Raw genomic sequence first — 21,932 nt, 5'->3', positions numbered from 1 at the left:
GCATTCAGCTTAGGATAGCCGTAGACGGCTTCACACCCTGTATACTGTGGATTTAAGCATCAATAAATCAATTTCGGAATCGGAACGGAACAGAAGGCGGCACCAGAGCAAAATGTCAACTGCACCCGGGATTCCCAGCCAGTCTCCCATGCCGGTACTTACTGGGCCCTAAGCTGGATAGCAGTCTGCGATCTGACGAGAGCAGGCGCGTTCAGCTTAGGATGGCCGTTGACATCTTTACGCGTTGTATATTGTGGATTTAAGCATCAATAAATATTTTTATTAATCGGAGAGGAAGGCGGCAACAGAGCAAAATGTCAATGGCACCTTGGATTGCCAGCCACTCTCCCATGCCGGTATCTGCCGGGCAGCGGTCTGCGATCTGATGAGAGCAGGCACGTTCAGGCTTAGGATGGCCGTTGACAGCTTCACACCCTGTATATTGTGGATTAAAGCATCAATAAATCATTTTCCGAATCGGAGCGGAAGGCGGCAACAGATTAAAATGTCAATTGCACCCGGGATTCCCAGCCAGTCTCCCATGCTGGTACTTACCAGTTCCTAAGCTAGGTAGCAGTCTGCGATCTGATGAGAGCAGGCGCATTCAGCTTAGGATGGCGGTTGACAGCTTCGCACTTTGTATACTGTGGATTTAAGAATCAATAAAAAATTTTCGGAATCGGAACAGAGACAGAGCAAATTGTCAACTGCACACGGGATTCCCAGCCAGTCTCCCATGCTGGTACTTACCAGGCCCGAAGCTGGGTAGCAGTCTGCGATCTGACGAGAACAGGCGCATTCAGCTTAGGATGGCCGTAGACATCTTCACACCCTGTATACTGTGGATTTAAGCATCAATAAATCCTTTTCGGAATCGGAGCGGAAGGCGGCAACAGAGCAAAATGTCAACGACACTTGGGATTCCCAGCCAGTCTCCCATGCTGGTACTTACCAGGCCCTAAGCTAGGTATCAGTCTGCGATCTGACGACAGCAGGCGCGTTCAGCTTAGGATGGCCGTTGACAGCTTCACACTTTGTATACTGTGCATTTAAGCATCAATAAATCCTTTTCGGAATCGGAACGGAACAGAAGGCGACAACAGAGCAAAATGTCAACTGCACCCGGGATTCCCAGCCAGTCTCCCATGCCGGTACTTACTGGGCCCTAAGCTGCGTAGCAGTCTGCGATCTGACGAGAGCAGGCGCGTTCAGCTTAGGATGGCCATTGACATCTTCACACCTTGTATACTGTGGATTTAAGCATCAATAAATATTTTTTTTAATCGGAGAGGAAGGCGGCAACAGAGCAAAATGTCAATAGCACCTTGGATTGCCAGCCAGTCTCCCATGCCTGTACTTGCCGGGCAGCAGTCTGCGATCTGACAAGAACAGGCACATTCAGCTTAGGATAGCCGTAGACGGCTTCACACCCTGTATACTGTGGATACTGTGGATACTGTGGATACTGTGGATACTGTGGATACTGTGGATACTGTGGATACTGTGGATTTAAGCATCAATAAATCCTTTTCGGAATCGGAGCAAAGTGTCTACAGAGCAACAGAGCAAAATGTCAACAACACCTGATATTCCCAGCCAGTCTCCCATGCTGGTACTTACCGGGCCCTAAGCTGGGTAGCAGTCTGCGATCTGACCAGAGCAGGCGCGTTCAGCTTAGGATGGCCGTTGACAGCGTCTTGCCCTTTATACTGTGCATTTAAGCATCAATAAATCCTTTTCGGAATCAGAGAGGAAGGCGGCAACATAGCAAAATGTCAATAGCACCTTGGATTGCCAGCCAGTCTCCCATGCCCGTACTTGCCGGGCAGCAGTCTGTGATCTGACAAGAACAGGCACATTCAGCTTAGAATAGCCGTAGACGGCTTCACACCCTGTATACTAAGGATTTAAGCATCAATAAATCCTTTTCGGAATCGGAGCGGAAGGCGGCTACAGAGGAAAATGTCAACAACACCTGGGATTCCCAGCCAATCTCCCATGCTGGTACTTACCGGGCCCTAAGCTGGGTAGCAGTCTGCGATCTGACGAGAGCAGGCGCGTTCAGTTTAGGATGGCCGCTGACTGCTTCATGCCCTTTATACTGTGCATTTAAGCATCAATAAATCCTTTTCCGAATCGGAGCGGAAGGCGGCAACAGATTAAAAAGTCAACTGCAACCGGGATTCCCAGCCAGTCTCCCATGCTGGTACTTACCAGGCCCTAAGCTGGGTATCAGTCTGTGCTCTGACAATAGCAGGCGCGTTCAGCTTAGGATGGCCGTTGACAGCTTCACACTTTGTATACTGTGCATTTAAGCATCAATAAATCCTTTTCGGAATCGGAACGGAACAGAAGGCGGCACCAGAGCAAAATGTCAACTGCACCCGGGATTCCCAGCCAGTCTCCCATGCCGGTACTTACTGGGCCCTAAGCTGGATAGCAGTCTGCGATCTGACGAGAGCAGGCGCGTTCAGCTTAGGATGGCCGTTGACATCTTTACGCGTTGTATATTGTGGATTTAAGCATCAATAAATATTTTTATTAATCGGAGAGGAAGGCGGCAACAGAGCAAAATGTCAATGGCACCTTGGATTGCCAGCCACTCTCCCATGCCGGTATCTGCCGGGCAGCGGTCTGCGATCTGATGAGAGCAGGCACGTTCAGGCTTAGGATGGCCGTTGACAGCTTCACACCCTGTATATTGTGGATTAAAGCATCAATAAATCATTTTCCGAATCGGAGCGGAAGGCGGCAACAGATTAAAATGTCAATTGCACCCGGGATTCCCAGCCAGTCTCCCATGCTGGTACTTACCAGTTCCTAAGCTGGGTAGCAGTCTGCGATCTGATGAGAGCAGGCGCATTCAGCTTAGGATGGCGGTTGACAGCTTCGCACTTTGTATACTGTGGATTTAAGAATCAATAAATAATTTTCGGAATCGGAACAGAGACAGAGCAAATTGTCAACTGCACACGGGATTCCCAGCCAGTCTCCCATGCTGGTACTTACCAGGCCCGAAGCTGGGTAGCAGTCTGCGATCTGACGAGAACAGGCGCATTCAGCTTAGGATGGCCGCTGACATCTTCACGCCTTGTATACTGTGGATTTAAGCATCAATAAATATTTTTTTTAATCGGAGAGGAAGGCGGCAACAGAGCAAAATTTCAATAGCACCTTGGATTGCCAGCCAGTCTCCCATGCCCGTACTTGCCGGGCAGCAGTCTGCGATCTGACAAGAACAGGCGCATTCAGCTTAGGATAGCCGTAGACGGCTTCACACCCTGTATACTGTGGATTTAAGCATCAATAAATCCTTTTCGGAATCGGAACGGAACAGAAGGCGGCACCAGAGCAAAATGTCAACTGCACCCGGGATTCCCAGCCAGGAAGGCGGCAACAGAGCAAAATGTCAATGGCACCTTGGATTGCCAGCCACTCTCCCATGCCGGTATCTGCCGGGCAGCGGTCTGCGATCTGATGAGAACAGGCGCATTCAGCTTAGGATAGCCGTAGACGGCTTCACACCCTGTATACTGTGGATTTAAGCATCAATAAATCCTTTTCGGAATCGGAACGGAACAGAAGGCGGCACCAGAGCAAAATGTCAACTGCACCCGGGATTCCCAGCCAGGAAGGCGGCAACAGAGCAAAATGTCAATGGCACCTTGGATTGCCAGCCACTCTCCCATGCCGGTATCTGCCGGGCAGCGGTCTGCGATCTGATGAGAACAGGCGCATTCAGCTTAGGATGGCCGTAGACATCTTCACACCCTGTATACTGTGGATTTAAGCATCAATAAATCCTTTTCGGAATCGGAGCGGAAGGCGGCAACAGAGCAAAATGTCAACGACACTTGGGATTCCCAGCCAGTCTCCCATGCTGGTACTTACCAGGCCCTAAGCTGGGTAGCAGTCTGCGATCTGACGAGAGCAGGCGCTTTCAGCTTAGGATGGCCGTTGACAGCTTCTTGCCCTTTATACTGTGCATTTAAGCATCAATAAATCCTTTTCGGAATCGGAACGGAAGGCGGCAACAGAGCAAAATGTCAACGGCAGCCGGGATTCCCAGCCAGTGTCCCATGCCGGTACTTACCGGGCCCTAAGATCTGTACCAGTCTGCGATCTGACGAGAGCAGGCGCGTTAAGCTTAGGATGGCCGTCGACAGCTTCACACCTTGTATACTGTGGATTTAAGCATCAATAAATTATTTTCGGAATCGGAGCGGAAGGCAGCAATAGAGCAAAATGTCAACAGCACCCGGGATTCCCAGCCAGTCTCCCATGCCAGTACTTACCGGGCCCTAAGCTGCGTAGAAGTCTGCGATCTGACGAGAGCAGGCGCGTTCAGCTTAGGATGGCCGCTGACATCTTCACGCCTTGTATACTGTGGATTTAAGCATCAATAAATATTTTTTTTAATCGGAGAGGAAGGCGGCAACAGAGCAAAATTTCAATAGCACCTTGGATTGCCAGCCAGTCTCCCATGCCCGTACTTGCCGGGCAGCAGTCTGCGATCTGACAAGAACAGGCGCATTCAGCTTAGGATAGCCGTAGACGGCTTCACACCCTGTATACTGTGGATTTAAGCATCAATAAATCGTTTTCGGAATCGGAGCAAAATGTCTACAGAGCTACAGAGCAAAATGTCAACAACACCTGATATTCCCAGCCAGTCTCCCATGCTGGTACTTACCGGGCCCTAAGCTGGGTAGCAGTCTGCGCTCTGACGAGAGCAGGCGCGTTCAGCTTAGAATGGCCGTTGACAGCTTCACGCCCTTTATACTGTGCATTTAAGCATCAATAAATCCTTTTCGGAATCGGAGAGGAAGGCGGCAACAGAGCAAAATGTCAATAACACCTTGGATTGCCAGCCAGTCTCCCATGCCCGTACTTGCAGGGCAGAAGTCTGCGATCTCACAAGAACAGGCACATTCAGCTTAGCATAGCCGTAGACGGCTTCACACCCTGTCTACTGTGGATTTAAGCATCACTAAATCCTTTTCGGAATCGGAGCGGAAGGCGGCTACAGAGCAAAATGTCAACAACACCTGGGATTCCCAGCCAGTCTCCCATGCTGGTACTTACCGGGCCCTAAGCTGGGTAGCAGTCTGCGATCTGACGAGAGCAGGCGCGTTCAGCTTAGGATGGCCGTTGACGGCTTCACGACCTTTATACTGTGCATTTAAGCATCAATAAATCCTTTTCCGAATCTGAGCGGAAGGCGACAACAGATTAAAATGTCAACTGCACCCGGGATTCCCAGCCAGTCTCCCATGCTGGTACTTACCAGGCCCTAAGCTGGGTATCAGTCTGCGATCTGACGACAGCAGGCGCGTTCAGCTTAGGATGGCCGTTGACAGCTTCACACTTTGTATACTGTGCATTTAAGCATCAATAAATCCTTTTCGGAATCGGAACGGAACAGAAGGCGGCAACAGAGCAAAATGTCAACAATAGCCGGGATTCCCAGCCAGTCTCCCATGCCGGTACTTACCGGTCCCTAAGATCTGTACCAGTCTGCGATCTGACGAGAGCAGGCGCGTTAAGCTTAGGATGGCCATTGACAGCTTCATGATTTTTATACTGTGCATTTAAGCATCAATAAATCCTTTTCGGAATCGGAACCGGAACGGAAGGCGGCAACAGAGCAAAATGTCAACTGCACCCGGGATTCCCAGCCAGTCTCCCATGCCGGTACTTACTGGGCCCTAAGCTGGGTAGCAGTCTGTGATCTGACAAGAGCAGGCGCGTTAAGCTTAGGATGGCCATAGACAGCTTCATGATTTTTATACTGTGCATTTAAGCATCAATAAATCCTTTTCGGAATCGGAACGGAAGGCGGCAACAGAGCAAAATGTCAACTGCACCTGGGATTCCCAGCCAGTCTCCCATGCCGGTTCTTACTGGGCCCTAGGCTGGGTGGCGGTCTGCGAGCTGACGAGAGCAGGCGCGTTCAGCTTAGGATGGCCGTTCACATGTTCACGCCTTGTATATTGTGGATTTAAGCATCAATAAATATTTTTATTAATCGGAGAGGAAGGCGGCAACATAGCAAAATGTCAATGGCACCTTGGATTGCCAGCCAGTCTCCCATGCCGGTATCTGCCGGGCAGCAGTCTGCGATCTGAGGAAAGCAGACACGTTCAGCTTAGGATGGTTGTTGACAGCTTCACACCCTGTATATTGTGGATTTAAGCATCAATAAATCAATTTTCCGAATCGGAGCGGAAGGCGGCAACAGATTAAAATGTCAACTGCACCCGGGATTCCAGCCAGTCTCCCATGCTGGTACTTACCAGGCCCTAAGCTGGGTAGCAGTCTGCGATCTGACGAGAGCAGGCGCGTTCAGCTTAGGATGGCCGTTGACAGCTTCTCGCCCTTTATACTGTGCATTTAAGCATCAATAAATCCTTTTCGGAATCGGAACGGAAGGCGGCAACAGAGCAAAATGTCAACGGCAGCCAGGATTCCCAGCCAGTGTCCCATGCCGGTACTTACCGGGCCCTAAGATCTGTACCAGTCTGCGATCTGACGAGAGCAGGCGCGTTCAGCTTAGGATGGCCATTGACAGCTTCATGCTTTTTATACTGTGCATTTAAGCATCAATAAATCCTTTTCGGAATCGGAACGGAAGGCGGCAACAGAGCAAAATGTCAACTGCACCCGGGATTCCCAGCCAGTCTCCCATGCCGGTACTTACTGGGCCCTAAGCTGCGTAGCAGTCAGCGATCTGACAAGAGCAGGCGCGTTCAGCTTAGGATGGCCATTGACATCTTCACACCTTGTATACTGTGGATTTAAGCATCAATAAATATTTTTTTTAATCGGAGAGAAAGGCGGCAACAGAGCAAAATGTCAATAGCACCTTGGATTGCCAGCCAGTCTCCCATGCCCGTACTTGCCGGGCAGCAGTCTGCGATCTGACAAGAACAGGCACATTCAGCTTAGGATAGCCGTAGACGGCTTCACACCCTGTATACTGTGGATACTGTGGATTTAAGCATCAATAAATCCTTTTCGGAATCGGAGCAAAGTGTCTACAGAGCTACAGAGCAAAATGTCAACAACGCCTGATATTCCCAGCCAGTCTCCCATGCTGGTACTTACCGGGCCCTAAGCTGGGTAGCAGTCTGCGATCTGACCAGAGCAGGCGCGTTCAGCTTAGGATGGCCGTTGACAGCTTTTTGCCCTTTATACTGTGCATTTAAGCATCAATAAATCCTTTTCGGAATCAGAGAGGAAGGCGGCAACATAGCAAAATGTCAATAGCACCTTGGATTGCCAGCCAGTCTCCCATGCCCGTACTTGCCGGGCAGCAGTCTGTGATCTGACAAGAACAGGCACATTCAGCTTAGAATAGCCGTAGACGGCTTCACACCCTGTATACTAAGGATTTAAGCATCAATAAATCCTTTTCGGAATCGGAGCGGAAGGCGGCTACAGAGCAAAATGTCAACAACACCTGGGATTCCCAGCCAATCTCCCATGCTGGTACTTACCGGGCCCTAAGCTGGGTAGCAGTCTGCGATCTGACGAGAGCAGGCGCGTTCAGTTTAGGATGGCCGTTGACTGCTTCATGCCCTTTATACTGTGCATTTAAGCATCAATAAATCCTTTTCCGAATCGGAGCGGAAGGCGGCAACAGATTAAAAAGTCAACTGCAACCGGGATTCCCAGCCAGTCTCCCATGCTGGTACTTACCAGGCCCTAAGCTAGGTATCAGTCTGCGATCTGACGACAGCAGGCGCGTTCAGCTTAGGATGGCCGTTGACAGCTTCACACTTTGTATACTGTGCATTTAAGCATCAATAAATCCTTTTCGGAATCGGAACGGAACAGAAGGCGGCAACAGAGCAAAATGTCAACTGCACCCGGGATTCCCAGCCAGTCTCCCATGCCGGTACTTACTGGGCCCTAAGCTGGATAGCAGTCTGCGATCTGACGAGAGCAGGCGCATTCAGCTTAGGATGGCCGTTGACATCTTTACGCGTTGTATATTGTGGATTTAAGCATCAATAAATATTTTTATTAATCGGAGAGGAAGGCGGCAACAGAGCAAAATGTCAATGGCACCTTGGATTGCCAGCCACTCTCCCATGCCGGTATCTGCCGGGCAGCGGTCTGCGATCTGATGAGAGCAGGCACGTTCAGGCTTAGGATGGCCGTTGACAGCTTCACACCCTGTATATTGTGGATTAAAGCATCAATAAATCATTTTCCGAATCGGAGCGGAAGGCGGCAACAGATTAAAATGTCAATTGCACCCGGGATTCCCAGCCAGTCTCCCATGCTGGTACTTACCAGGCCCTAAGCTGGGTAGCAGTCTGCGATCTGATGAGAGCAGGCGCATTCAGCTTATGATGGCGGTTGACAGCTTCACACTTTGTATACTGTGGATTTAAGAATCAATAAATAATTTTCGGAATCGGAACAGAGACAGAGTAAATTGTCAACTGCACACGGGATTCCCAGCCAGTGTCCCATGCCAATACTTACCGGGCCCTAAGCTGGGTAGCAGTCTGCGATCTGACAAGAGCAGGCACGTTCAGCTTAGGATGGCCATTGACAGCTTCATGATTTTTATACGGTGGATTTAAGCATCAATAAATCCTTTTCGGAATCGGAACGGAAGGCGGCAACAGAGCAAAATGTCAACTGCACCCGGGATTCCCAGCCAGTCTCCCATGCCGGTTCTTACTGGGCCCTAGGCTGGGTGGCGGTCTGCGAGCTGACGAGAGCAGGCGCGTTCAGCTTAGGATGGCCGTTCACATGTTCACGCCTTGTATATTGTGGATTTAAGCATCAATAAATATTTTTATTAATCGGAGAGGAAGGCGGCAACATAGCAAAATGTCAATGGCACCTTGGATTGCCAGCCAGTCTCCCATGCCGGTATCTGCCGGGCAGCAGTCTGCGATCTGAGGAAAGCAGACACGTTCAGCTTAGGATGGCCGTTGACAGCTTCACACCCTGTATATTGTGGATTTAAGCATCAATAAATCCTTTTCCGAATCGGAGCGGAAGGCGGCAACAGATTAAAATGTCAACTGCACCCGGGATTCCAGCCAGTCTCCCATGCTGGTACTTACCAGGCCCTAAGCTGGGTAGCAGTCTGCGATCTGACGAGAGCAGGCGCGTTCAGCTTAGGATGGCCGTTGACAGCTTCACACTTTGTATACTGTGCATTTAAGCATCAATAAATAATTTTCGGAATCGGAGCAGAAACAGTGCAAAATGTCAACTGCACCCGGTATTCCCAGCCAGTCTCCCATGCTGGTACTTACCAGGCCCGAAGCTGGGTAGCAGTCTGCGATCTTACAAGAGCAGGCGCGTTCAGCTTAGGATGGCCGTTGACAGCTTCTCGCCCTTTATACTGTGCATTTAAGCATCAATAAATCCTTTTCGGAATCGGAACGGAAGGCGGCAACAGAGCAAAATGTCAACGGCAGCCAGGATTCCCAGCCAGTGTCCCATGCCGGTACTTACCGGGCCCTAAGATCTGTACCAGTCTGCGATCTGACGAGAGCAGGCGCGTTCAGCTTAGGATGGCCATTGACAGCTTCATGCTTTTTGTACTGTGCATTTAAGCATCAATAAATCCTTTTCGGAATCGGATCGGAAGGCGGCAACAGAGCAAAATGTCAACTGCACCCGGGATTCCCAGCCAGTCTCCCATGCCGGTACTTACTGGGCCCTAAGCTGCGTAGCAGTCAGCGATCTGACGAGAGCAGGCGCGTTCAGCTTAGGATGGCCATTGACATCTTCACACCTTGTATACTGTGGATTTAAGCATCAATAAATATTTTTTTTAATCGGAGAGGAAGGCGGCAACAGAGCAAAATGTCAATAGCACCTTGGATTGCCAGCCAGTCTCCCATGCCCGTACTTGCCGGGCAGCAGTCTGCGATCTGACAAGAACAGGCACGTTCAGGCTTAGGATGGCCGTTGACAGCTTCACACCCTGTATATTGTGGATTAAAGCATCAATAAATCATTTTCCGAATCGGAGCGGAAGGCGGCAACAGATTAAAATGTCAATTGCACCCGGGATTCCCAGCCAGTTTCCCATGCTGGTACTTACCAGGCCCTAAGCTGGGTAGCAGTCTGCGATCTGATGAGAGCAGGCACATTCAGCTTATGATGGCGGTTGACAGCTTCACACTTTGTATACTGTGGATTTAAGAATCAATAAATAATTTTCGGAATCGGAACAGAGACAGAGTAAATTGTCAACTGCACACGGGATTCCCAGCCAGTCTCCCATGCTGGTACTTACCAGGCCCGAAGCTGGGTAGCAGTCTGCGCTCTGACGAGAACAGGCGCATTCAGCTTAGGATGGCCGTAGACATCTTCACACCCTGTATACTGTGGATTTAAGCATCAATAAATCCTTTTCGGAATCGGAGCGGAAGGCGGCAACAGAGCAAAATGTCAACGACACTTGGGATTCCCAGCCAGTCTCCCATGCTGGTACTTACCAGGCCCTAAGCTGGGTAGCAGTCTGCGATCTGACGAGAGCAGGCGCGTTCAGCTTAGGATGGCCGTTGACAGCTTCCCGCCCTTTATACTGTGCATTTAAGCATCAATAAATCCTTTTCGGAATCGGAACGGAAGGCGGCAACAGAGCAAAATGTCAACAGCACCCGGGATTCCCAGCCAGTCTCCCATGCCAGTACTTACCGGGCCCTAAGCTGCGTAGAAGTCTGCGATCTGACGAGAGCAGGCGCGTTCAGCTTAGGATGGCCGTAGACATCTTCACACCCTGTATACTGTGGATTTAAGCATCAATAAATCCTTTTCGGAATCGGAGTGGAAGGCGGCAACAGAGCAAAATGTCAACGATAGCCGGGATTCCCAGCCAGTCTCCCATGCCGGTACTTACCGGTCCCTAAGATCTGTACCAGTCTGCGATCTGACGAGAGCAGGCGCGTTAAGCTTAGGATGGCCGTCGACAGCTTCACACCTTGTATACTGTGGATTTAAGCATCAATAAATTATTTTCGGAATCGGAGCGGAAGGCAGCAATAGAGCAAAATGTCAATGGCAACCGGGATTCCCAGCCAGTCTCCCATGCCAGTACTTACCGGGCCCTAAGCTGGGTAGCAGTCTGTGATCTGACGAGAGCAGGCGCGTTCAGCTTAGGATGGCCATTGACAGCTTCATGATTTTTATACTGTGCATTTAAGCATCAATAAATCCTTTTCGGAATCGGAACGGAAGGCGGCAACAGAGCAAAATGTCAACTGCACCCGGGATTCCCAGCCAGTCTCCCATGCCGGTACTTACTGGGCCCTAAGCTGGGTAGCAGTCTGCGATCTGACGAGAGCAGGCGCGTTCAGCTTAGGATGGCCGTTGACATCTTTACGCCTTGTATATTGTGGATTTAAGCATCAATAAATATTTTTATTAATCGGAGAGGAAGGCGGCAACAGAGCAAAATGTCAATGGCACCTTGGATTGCCAGCCAGTCTCCCATGCCGGTATCTGCCGGGCAGCAGTCTGCGATCTGAGGAGAGCAGGCACGTTCAGGCTTAGGATGGCCGTTGACCGCTTCACACCCTGTATATTGTGGATTTAAGCATCAATAAATCCTTTTCCGAATCGGAGCGGAAGGCGGCAACAGATTAAAATGTCAACTGCACCCGGGATTCCCAGCCAGTCTCCCATGCTGGTACTTACCAGGCCCTAAGCTGGGTAGCAGTCTGCAATCTGACGTGAGCAGGCGCGTTCAGCTTAGGATGGCCGTTGACAGCTTCACACTTTGTATACTGTGGATTTATTAAGCATCAATAAATAATTTTCGGAATCGGAACAGAAACAGAGCAAAATGTCAACTGCACCCGGGATTCCCAGCCAGTCTCGAATGCTGGTACTTACCAGGCCCGAAGCTGGGTAGCAGTCTGCGATCTGACGAGAACAGGCGCATTCAGCTTAGGATGGCCGTAGACATCTTCATACCCTGTATACTGTGGATTTAAGCATCAATAAATCCTTTTCGGAATCGGAATGGAAGGCGGCAACAGAGCAAAATGTCAACGGCATCCGGTATTCCCAGCCAGTGTCCCATGCCGGTACTTACCGGGCCCTAAGATCTGTACCAGTCTGCGATCTGACGAGAGCAGGCGCGTTAAGCTTAGGATGGCCGTCGACAGCTTCACACCTTGTATACTGTGGATTTAAGCATCAATAAATTATTTTCGGAATCGGAGCGGAAGGCAGCAATAGAGCAAAAAGTCAACGGCACCCGGGATTCCCAGCCAGTCTTCCATACCAGTACTTACCGGGCCCTAAGCTGGGTAGCAGTCTGCGATCTGACGAGAGCAGGCGCGTTCACTTTAGGATGGCCGTTGACTGCTTCATGCCCTTTATACTGTGCATTTAAGCATCAATAAATCCTTTTCCGAATCGGAGCGGAAGGCGGCAACAGATTAAAAAGTCAACTGCAACCGGGATTCCCAGCCAGTCTCCCATGCTGGTACTTACCAGGCCCTAAGCTGGGTATCAGTCTGCGATCTGACGAGAGCAGGCACGTTAAGCTTAGGATGGCCGTTGACAGCTTCACACTTTGTATACTGTGCATTTAAGCATCAATAAATCCTTTTCGGAATCGGAACGGAAGGCGGCAACAGAGCAAAATGTCAACGGCAGCCGGGATTCCCAGCCATTGTCCCATGCCGGTACTTACCGGGCCCTAAAATCTGTACCAGTCTGCAATCTGACGAGAGCAGGCGCGTTAAGCTTAGTATGGCCGTCGACAGCTTCACACCTCGTATACTGTGGATTTAAGCATCAATAAATTATTTTCGGAATCAGAGCGGAAGGCAGCAATAGAGCAAAAAGTCAACGGCACCCGGGATTCCCAGCCAGTCTCCCATGCCAGTACTTACCGGGCCCTAAGCTGGGTAGCAGTCTGCGATCTGACGAGAGCAGGCGCGTTCAGCTTAGGATGGCCATTGACATCTTCACGCCTTGTATACTGTGGATTTAAGCATCAATAAATATTTTTTTTAATCGGAGAGGAAGGCGGCAACAGAGCAAAATGTCAATAGCACCTTGGATTGCCAGCCAGTCTCCCATGCCCGTACTTGCCGGGCAGCAGTCTGCGATCTGACAAGAACAGGCGCATTCAGCTTAGGATAGTCGTAGACGGCTTCACACCCTGTATACTGTGGATTTAAGCATCAATAAATCCTTTTTGGAATCGGAGCGGAAGGCGGCAACAGAGCAAAATGTCAACGACACCTGGGATTCCCAGCCAGTCTCCCATGCTGGTACTTACCGGGCCCTAAGCTGGGTAGCAGTCTGCGATCTGCCGAGAGCAGGCGCGTTCAGTTTAGGATGGCCGTTGACAGCTTCTCGCCCTTTATACTGTGCATTTAAGCATCAATAAATCCTTTTCGGAATCGGAACGGAAGGCGGCAACAGAGCAAAATGTCAACGGCAGCCGGGATTCCCAACCAGTGTCCCATGCCGGTACTTACCGGGCCCTTAGATCTGTACCAGTCTGCGATCTGACAAGAGCAGGCGCGTTAAGCTTAGGATGGCCGTCGACAGCTTCACACCTTGTATACTGTGGATTTAAGCATCAATAAATTCTTTTCGGAATCGGAGCGGAAGGCAGCAATAGAGCAAAATGTCAACAGCACCCGGGATTCCCAGCCAGTCTCAAATGCCAGTACTTACCGGGCCCTAAGCTGGGTAGCAGTCTGCGATCTGACAAGAGCAGGCGAGTTCAGCTTAGGATGGCCATTGACAGCTTCATGCTTTTTATACTGTGCATTTAATCATCAATAAATCCTTTTCGGAATCGGAACGGAAGGCGGCAACAGAGCAAAATGGCAACTGCACCCGGGATTCCCAGCCAGTCTCCCATGCCAGTACTTACTGGGCCCTAAGCTGCGTAGCAGTCTGCGATCTGACGAGAGCAGGCGCGTTCAGCTTAGGATGGCCGTTGACATCTCCACGCCTTGTATACTGTGGATTTAAGCATCAATAAATATTTTTTTTAATCGGAGAGGAAGGCGGCAACAGAGCAAAATGTCAATAGCACCTTGGATTGCCAGCCAGTCTCCCATGCCCGTACATGCCGGGCAGCAGTCTGCGATCTGACAAGAACAGGCGCATTCAGCTTAGGATAGCCGTAGACGGCTTCACACCCTGTATACTGTGGATTTAAGCATCAATAAATCCTTTTCGGAATCGGAGCGGAAGGCGGCAACAGAGCAAAATGTCAACGACACCTGGGATTCCCAGCCAGTCTCCCATGCTGGTACTTACCGGGCCCTAAGCTGGGTAGCAGTCTGCAACCTGACAAGAGCAGGCGCATTCAGCTTAGGATGGCCGTTGACAGTTTCTTGCCCTTTATACTGTGCATTTAAGCATCAATAAATCCTTTCCGGCATCGGAACGGAAGGCGGCAAAAGAGCAAAATGTCAACGGCAGCCGGGATTCCCAGCCAGTGTCCCATGCCGGTACTAACCGGGCCCTAAGATCTGTACCAGTCTGCGATCTGACAAGAGCAGGCGCGTTAAGCTTAGGATGGCCGTCGACAGCTTCACACCTTGTATACTGTGGATTTAAGCATCAATAAATTATTTTCGGAATCGGAGCGGAAGGCGGCAACAGAGCAAAATGTCTACGACACCTGGGATTCCCAGCCAGTCTCTCATGCTGGTACTTACCGGGCCCTAAGCTGGGTAGCAGTCTGCGATCTGACGAGAGCAGGCGCGTTCACCTTAGGATGGCCGTTGACAGCTTCTCGCTCTTTATACTGTGCATTTAAGCATCAATAAATCCTTTTTGGAATCGGAACGAAAGGCGGCAACAGAGGAAAATGTCTACAGAGCTACAGAGCAAAATGTCAACAACACCTGAGATTCCAAGCCAGTCTCCCATGCTGGTACTTACCGGGCCCTAAGCTGGGTAGCAGTCTGCGATCTGACGATAGCAGGCGCATTCAGCTTAGGATGGCCGTTGACAGCTTCTTGCCCTTTATACTGTGCATTTAAGCATCAATTAATCCTTTTCGGAATCGGAACGGAAGGCGGCAACAGAGCAAAATGTCAACGGCAGCCAGGATTCCCAGCCAGTGTCCCATGCCGGTACTTACCGGGCCCCAAGATCTGTACCAGTCTGCGATCTGACGAGAGCAGGCGCGTTCAGCTTAGGATGGCCATTGACAGCTTCATGCAATTTATACTGTGCATTTAAGCATCAATAAATATTTTTTTTAATCGGAGAGGAAGGCGGCAACAGAGCAAAATATCAATAGCACCTTGGATTGCCAGCCATTCTCCCATGCCCGTACTTGCCGGGCAGCAGTCTGCGATCTGACAAGAACAGGCGCATTCAGCTTAGGATAGTCGTAGATGGCTTCACACCCTGTATACTGTGGATTTAAGCATCAATAAATCCTTTTCGAAATCGGAGCAAAATGTCTACAGAGCTACAGAGCAAAATTTCAACAACTCCTGAGATTCCCAGCCAGTCTCCAATGCTGTTACATACCGGGCCCTAAGCTGGGTAGCAGTCTGCGATCTGACGAGAGCAGGCACGTTCAGCTTAGGATGGCCATTGACAGCTTCATGCTTTTTATACTGTGCATTTAAGCATCAATAAATCCTTTTCGGAATCGGAACGGAAGGCGGCAACAGAGCAAAAGGTCAAATGCACCCGGGATTCCCAGCCAGTCTCCCATGCCGGTAACTGCCGGGCAGCAGTCTGCGATCTGAGGAGAGCAGGCACGTTCAGGCTTAGGATGGCCGTTGACATCTTCACACCCTATATACTGTGGATTTAAGCATCAATAAATCCTTTTCGGAATCGTAGCGGAAGTCGGCAACAGAGCAAAATGTCAACGACACCTGGGATTCCCAGCCAGTCTCCCATGCTGGTACTTACCGGGCCCTAAGCTGGGTAGCAGTCTGCGATCTGACGAGAGCAGGCGCGTTCAGCTTAGGATGGCCGTTGACAGCTTCACACTTTGTATACTGTGCATTTAAGCATCAATAAATCCTTTTCGGAATCGGAACGGAAGGCGGCAACAGAGCAAAATGTCAACGGCAGCCGGTATTCCCATCCAGTGTCCCATGCCGGTACTTACCGGGCCCTAAGATCTGTACCAGTCTGCGATCTGACGAGAGCAGGCGCGTTAAGCTTAGGATGGCCGTCGACAGCTTCACACCTTGTATACTGTGGATTTAAGCATCAATAAATTATTTTCGGAATCGGAGCGGAAGTCAGCAATAGAGCAAGATGTCAACGGCAACCGGGATTCCCAGACAGCCTCCCATGCCAGTACTTACCAGGCCCTAAGCTGGGTAGCAGTCTGCGATCTGACGAGAGCAGGCATGTTCAGCTTAGGATGGCCATTGACAGCTTCATGCTTTTTATACTGTGCATTTAAGCATCAATAAATCCTTTTCGGAATCGGAACAGAAGGCGGCAACAGAGCAAAATGTCAACTGCACTTGGGATTCCCAGCCAGTCTCAAATGCCGGTACTTACTGGGCCCTAAGTTGGGTAGCAGTCTGCACTCTGACGAGAGCAGGCGCGTTCAGCTTAGGATGGCCGTTGACATCTTTACACCTTGTATATTGTGGATTTAAGCATCAATAAATATTTTTATTAATCGGAGCGGAAGGCGGCAACAGAGCAAAATGTAAATGGCACCTTGGATTGCCAGCCAGTCTACCATGCCGGTATCTGCCAGGCAGCAGTCTGCGATCTGAGGAGAGCAGGCACGTTCAGGCTTAGGATGGCCGTTGACAGCTTTACACCATGTATATTGTGGATTTAAGCATCAATAAATCCTTTTCCGAATCGGAGCGGAAGGCGGCAACAGATTAAAATGTCAACTGCACCCGGGATTCCCAGCCAGTCTCCCATGCTGGTACTTACCAGGCCCTAAGCTGGGTAGCAGTCTGCGATCTGACGTGAGCAAGCGCGTTCAGCTTAGGATGGCCGTTGACAGCTTCACACTTTGTATACTGTGGATTTAAGCATCAATAAATAATTTTCGGAATCTGAACAGAAACAGAGCAAAATGTCAACTGCACCCGGGATTCCCAGCCAGTCTCCCATGCTGGTACTTACCAGGCCCGAAGCTGGGTAGCAGTCTGCGATCTGACGAGAACAGGCGCATTCAGCTTTGGATGGCCGTAGACCTCTTCACACCCTGTATACTGTGGATTTAAGCATCAATAAATCCTTTTCGGAATCGGAGCGGAAGGTGGCAACAGAGCAAAATGTCAATGACACTTGGGATTCCAAGCCAGTCTCCCATGCTGGTACTTACCGGGCCCTAAGCTGGGTATCAGTCTACGATCTGACGAGAGCAGGCGCGTTCAGCTTAGGATGGCCGTTGACAGCTTCTTGCCCTTTATACTGTGCATTTAAGCATCAATAAATCCTTTTCGGAATCGGAACGGAAGGCGGCAACAGAGCAAAATGTCAACGGCAGCCGGGATTCCCAGCCAGTGTCCCATGCCGGTACTTACTGGGCCCTAAGCTGCGTAGCAGTCTGCGATCTGACGAGAGCAGGCGCGTTCAGCTTAGGATGGCCGTCGACAGCTTCATACCTTGTATACTGTGGATTTAAGCATCAATAAATTATTTTCGGAATCGGAGCTGAAGGCAGCAATAGAGCAAAATGTCAACGGCACCCGGGATTCCCAGCCAGTCTCCCATGCCAATACTTACCGGGCCCTAAGCTGGGTAGCAGTCTGCGATCTGACGAGAGCAGGCGCGTTCAGCTTAGGATGGCCATTGACAGCTTAACGCTTTTTATACTGTGCATTTAAGCATCAATAAATCCTTTTCGGAATCAGAACGGAAGGCGGCAACAGAGCAAAACGTCAACTGCACCCGGGATTCCCAGCCAGTCTCCCATGCCGGTACTTACTGGGCCCTAAGCTGCGTAGCAATCTGTGATCTGACGAGAGCAGGCGCGTTCAGCTTAGGATGGCCGAAGACATCTTCACACCCTGTATACTGTGGATTTAAGCATCAATAAATCCTTTTCGGAATCGGAGTGGAAGGCGGCAACAGAGCAAAATGTCAACGACACTTGGGATTCCCAGCCAGTCTCCCATGCTGGTACTTACCAGGCCCTAAGCTGGGTAGCAGTCTGTGATCTGACGAGAGCAGGCGCGTTCAGCTTAGGATGGCCGTTGACATCTTCACGCCTTGTATACTGTGGATTTAAGCATCAATAAATATTTTTTTTAATCGGAGAGGAAGGCGGCAACAGAGCAAAATTTCAATAGCACCTTGGATTGCCAGCCAGTCTCCCATGCCCGTACTTGCCGGGCAGCAGTCTGCGATCTGACAAGAACAGGCGCATTCAGCTTAGGATAGCCGTAGACGGCTTCACACCTTGTATACTGTGGATTTAAGCATCAATCAATCCTTTTCGGAATCGGAGCGGAAGGCGGCTACAGAGCAAAATGTCAACAACACCTGGGATCCCCAGCCAGTCTCCCATGCTGGTACTTACCGGGCCCTAAGCTGGGTAGCAGTCTGCGATCTGACAAGAGCAGGCGCGTTCAGCTTAGGATGGCCGTTGACGGCTTCACGACCTTTATACTGTGCATTTAAGCATCAATAAATCCTTTTCCGAATCTGAGCGGAAGGCGACAACAGATTAAAATGTCAACTGCACCCGGGATTCCCAGCCAGTCTCTCATGCTGGTACTTACCAGGCCCTAAGCTGAGTATCAGTCTGCGATCTGACGTTAGCAGGCGCGTTCAGCTTAGGATGGCCGTTGACAGCTTCACACTTTGTATACTGTGCATTTAAGCATCAATAAATCCTTTTCGGAATCGGAACGGAACAGAAGGCGGCAACAGAGCAAAATGTCAACGATAGCCGGGATTCCCAGCCAGTCTCCCATGCCGGTACTTACCGGTCCCTAAGATCTGTACCAGTCTGCGATCTGACGAGAGCAGGCGCGTTAAGCTTAGGATGGCCGTCGACAGCTTCACACCTTGTATACTGTGGATTTAAGCATCAATAAATTATTTTCGGAATCGGAGCGGAAGGCAGCAATAGAGCAAAATGTCAATGGCAACCGGGATTCCCAGCCAGTCTCCCATGCCAGTACTTACCGGGCCCTAAGCTGGGTAGCAGTCTGTGATCTGACGAGAGCAGGCGCGTTCAGCTTAGGATGGCCATTGACAGCTTCATGATTTTTATACTGTGCATTTAAGCATCAATAAATCCTTTTCGGAATCGGAACGGAAGGCGGCAACAGAGCAAAATGTCAACTGCACCCGGGATTCCCAGCCAGTCTCCCATGCCGGTACTTACTGGGCCCTAAGCTGGGTAGCAGTCTGCGATCTGACGAGAGCAGGCGCGTTCAGCTTAGGATGGCCGTTGACATCTTTACGCCTTGTATATTGTGGATTTAAGCATCAATAAATATTTTTATTAATCGGAGAGGAAGGCGGCAACAGAGCAAAATGTCAATGGCACCTTGGATTGCCAGCCAGTCTCCCATGCCGGTATCTGCCGGGCAGCAGTCTGCGATCTGAGGAGAGCAGGCACGTTCAGGCTTAGGATGGCCGTTGACCGCTTCACACCCTGTATATTGTGGATTTAAGCATCAATAAATCCTTTTCCGAATCGGAGCGGAAGGCGGCAACAGATTAAAATGTCAACTGCACCCGGGATTCCCAGCCAGTCTCCCATGCTGGTACTTACCAGGCCCTAAGCTGGGTAGCAGTCTGCAATCTGACGTGAGCAGGCGCGTTCAGCTTAGGATGGCCGTTGACAGCTTCACACTTTGTATACTGTGGATTTATTAAGCATCAATAAATAATTTTCGGAATCGGAACAGAAACAGAGCAAAATGTCAACTGCACCCGGGATTCCCAGCCAGTCTCGAATGCTGGTACTTACCAGGCCCGAAGCTGGGTAGCAGTCTGCGATCTGACGAGAACAGGCGCATTCAGCTTAGGATGGCCGTAGACATCTTCATACCCTGTATACTGTGGATTTAAGCATCAATAAATCCTTTTCGGAATCGGAATGGAAGGCGGCAACAGAGCAAAATGTCAACGGCATCCGGTATTCCCAGCCAGTGTCCCATGCCGGTACTTACCGGGCCCTAAGATCTGTACCAGTCTGCGATCTGACGAGAGCAGGCGCGTTAAGCTTAGGATGGCCGTCGACAGCTTCACACCTTGTATACTGTGGATTTAAGCATCAATAAATTATTTTCGGAATCGGAGCGGAAGGCAGCAATAGAGCAAAAAGTCAACGGCACCCGGGATTCCCAGCCAGTCTTCCATACCAGTACTTACCGGGCCCTAAGCTGGGTAGCAGTCTGCGATCTGACGAGAGCAGGCGCGTTCAGCTTAGGATGGCCGTTGACAGCTTCACACTTTGTATACTGTGCATTTAAGCATCAATAAATCCTTTTCGGAATCGGAACGGAAGGCGGCAACAGAGCAAAATGTCAACGGCAGCCGGTATTCCCATCCAGTGTCCCATGCCGGTACTTACCGGGCCCTAAGATCTGTACCAGTCTGCGATCTGACGAGAGCAGGCGCGTTAAGCTTAGGATGGCCGTCGACAGCTTCACACCTTGTATACTGTGGATTTAAGCATCAATAAATTATTTTCGGAATCGGAGCGGAAGTCAGCAATAGAGCAAGATGTCAACGGCAACCGGGATTCCCAGACAGCCTCCCATGCCAGTACTTACCAGGCCCTAAGCTGGGTAGCAGTCTGCGATCTGACGAGAGCAGGCATGTTCAGCTTAGGATGGCCATTGACAGCTTCATGCTTTTTATACTGTGCATTTAAGCATCAATAAATCCTTTTCGGAATCGGAACAGAAGGCGGCAACAGAGCAAAATGTCAACTGCACTTGGGATTCCCAGCCAGTCTCAAATGCCGGTACTTACTGGGCCCTAAGTTGGGTAGCAGTCTGCACTCTGACGAGAGCAGGCGCGTTCAGCTTAGGATGGCCGTTGACATCTTTACACCTTGTATATTGTGGATTTAAGCATCAATAAATATTTTTATTAATCGGAGCGGAAGGCGGCAACAGAGCAAAATGTAAATGGCACCTTGGATTGCCAGCCAGTCTACCATGCCGGTATCTGCCAGGCAGCAGTCTGCGATCTGAGGAGAGCAGGCACGTTCAGGCTTAGGATGGCCGTTGACAGCTTTACACCATGTATATTGTGGATTTAAGCATCAATAAATCCTTTTCCGAATCGGAGCGGAAGGCGGCAACAGATTAAAATGTCAACTGCACCCGGGATTCCCAGCCAGTCTCCCATGCTGGTACTTACCAGGCCCTAAGCTGGGTAGCAGTCTGCGATCTGACGTGAGCAAGCGCGTTCAGCTTAGGATGGCCGTTGACAGCTTCACACTTTGTATACTGTGGATTTAAGCATCAATAAATAATTTTCGGAATCTGAACAGAAACAGAGCAAAATGTCAACTGCACCCGGGATTCCCAGCCAGTCTCCCATGCTGGTACTTACCAGGCCCGAAGCTGGGTAGCAGTCTGCGATCTGACGAGAACAGGCGCATTCAGCTTTGGATGGCCGTAGACCTCTTCACACCCTGTATACTGTGGATTTAAGCATCAATAAATCCTTTTCGGAATCGGAGCGGAAGGTGGCAACAGAGCAAAATGTCAATGACACTTGGGATTCCAAGCCAGTCTCCCATGCTGGTACTTACCGGGCCCTAAGCTGGGTATCAGTCTACGATCTGACGAGAGCAGGCGCGTTCAGCTTAGGATGGCCGTTGACAGCTTCTTGCCCTTTATACTGTGCATTTAAGCATCAATAAATCCTTTTCGGAATCGGAACGGAAGGCGGCAACAGAGCAAAATGTCAACGGCAGCCGGGATTCCCAGCCAGTGTCCCATGCCGGTACTTACTGGGCCCTAAGCTGCGTAGCAGTCTGCGAT

The 21,932-nt window shown here is 50.2% G+C and overlaps 10 pseudogenes; all 10 read right to left on the bottom strand.

The window, feature by feature from the left end:
- Positions 1-3,842: 3,842 nt before the first annotated feature.
- Positions 3,843-3,962, bottom strand: LOC130335871 (5S ribosomal RNA; annotated as a pseudogene).
- Positions 3,963-4,246: 284 nt separating this feature from the next.
- On the bottom strand, positions 4,247-4,366 carry LOC130332934 (5S ribosomal RNA; annotated as a pseudogene).
- Positions 4,367-4,644: 278 nt separating this feature from the next.
- LOC130335545 (5S ribosomal RNA) lies at positions 4,645-4,764 on the bottom strand (annotated as a pseudogene).
- A 272-nt stretch (positions 4,765-5,036) lies between these two features.
- Positions 5,037-5,156, bottom strand: LOC130320260 (5S ribosomal RNA; annotated as a pseudogene).
- Positions 5,157-10,429: 5,273 nt separating this feature from the next.
- Positions 10,430-10,549, bottom strand: LOC130352714 (5S ribosomal RNA; annotated as a pseudogene).
- An 82-nt stretch (positions 10,550-10,631) lies between these two features.
- LOC130343018 (5S ribosomal RNA) lies at positions 10,632-10,751 on the bottom strand (annotated as a pseudogene).
- A 2,087-nt stretch (positions 10,752-12,838) lies between these two features.
- On the bottom strand, positions 12,839-12,958 carry LOC130352363 (5S ribosomal RNA; annotated as a pseudogene).
- Positions 12,959-15,851: 2,893 nt separating this feature from the next.
- Positions 15,852-15,971, bottom strand: LOC130314192 (5S ribosomal RNA; annotated as a pseudogene).
- Positions 15,972-17,651: 1,680 nt separating this feature from the next.
- On the bottom strand, positions 17,652-17,771 carry LOC130352115 (5S ribosomal RNA; annotated as a pseudogene).
- A 2,484-nt stretch (positions 17,772-20,255) lies between these two features.
- LOC130321603 (5S ribosomal RNA) lies at positions 20,256-20,375 on the bottom strand (annotated as a pseudogene).
- Positions 20,376-21,932: the final 1,557 nt, after the last annotated feature.

Source organism: Hyla sarda, chromosome 1 (assembly GCF_029499605.1).
Source record: "Hyla sarda isolate aHylSar1 chromosome 1, aHylSar1.hap1, whole genome shotgun sequence".
Classification (NCBI taxonomy): domain Eukaryota; kingdom Metazoa; phylum Chordata; class Amphibia; order Anura; family Hylidae; genus Hyla; species Hyla sarda.
Note: the sequence above shows the minus strand (reverse complement) of the source record. Positions and strands in the feature narration are given on the sequence as shown.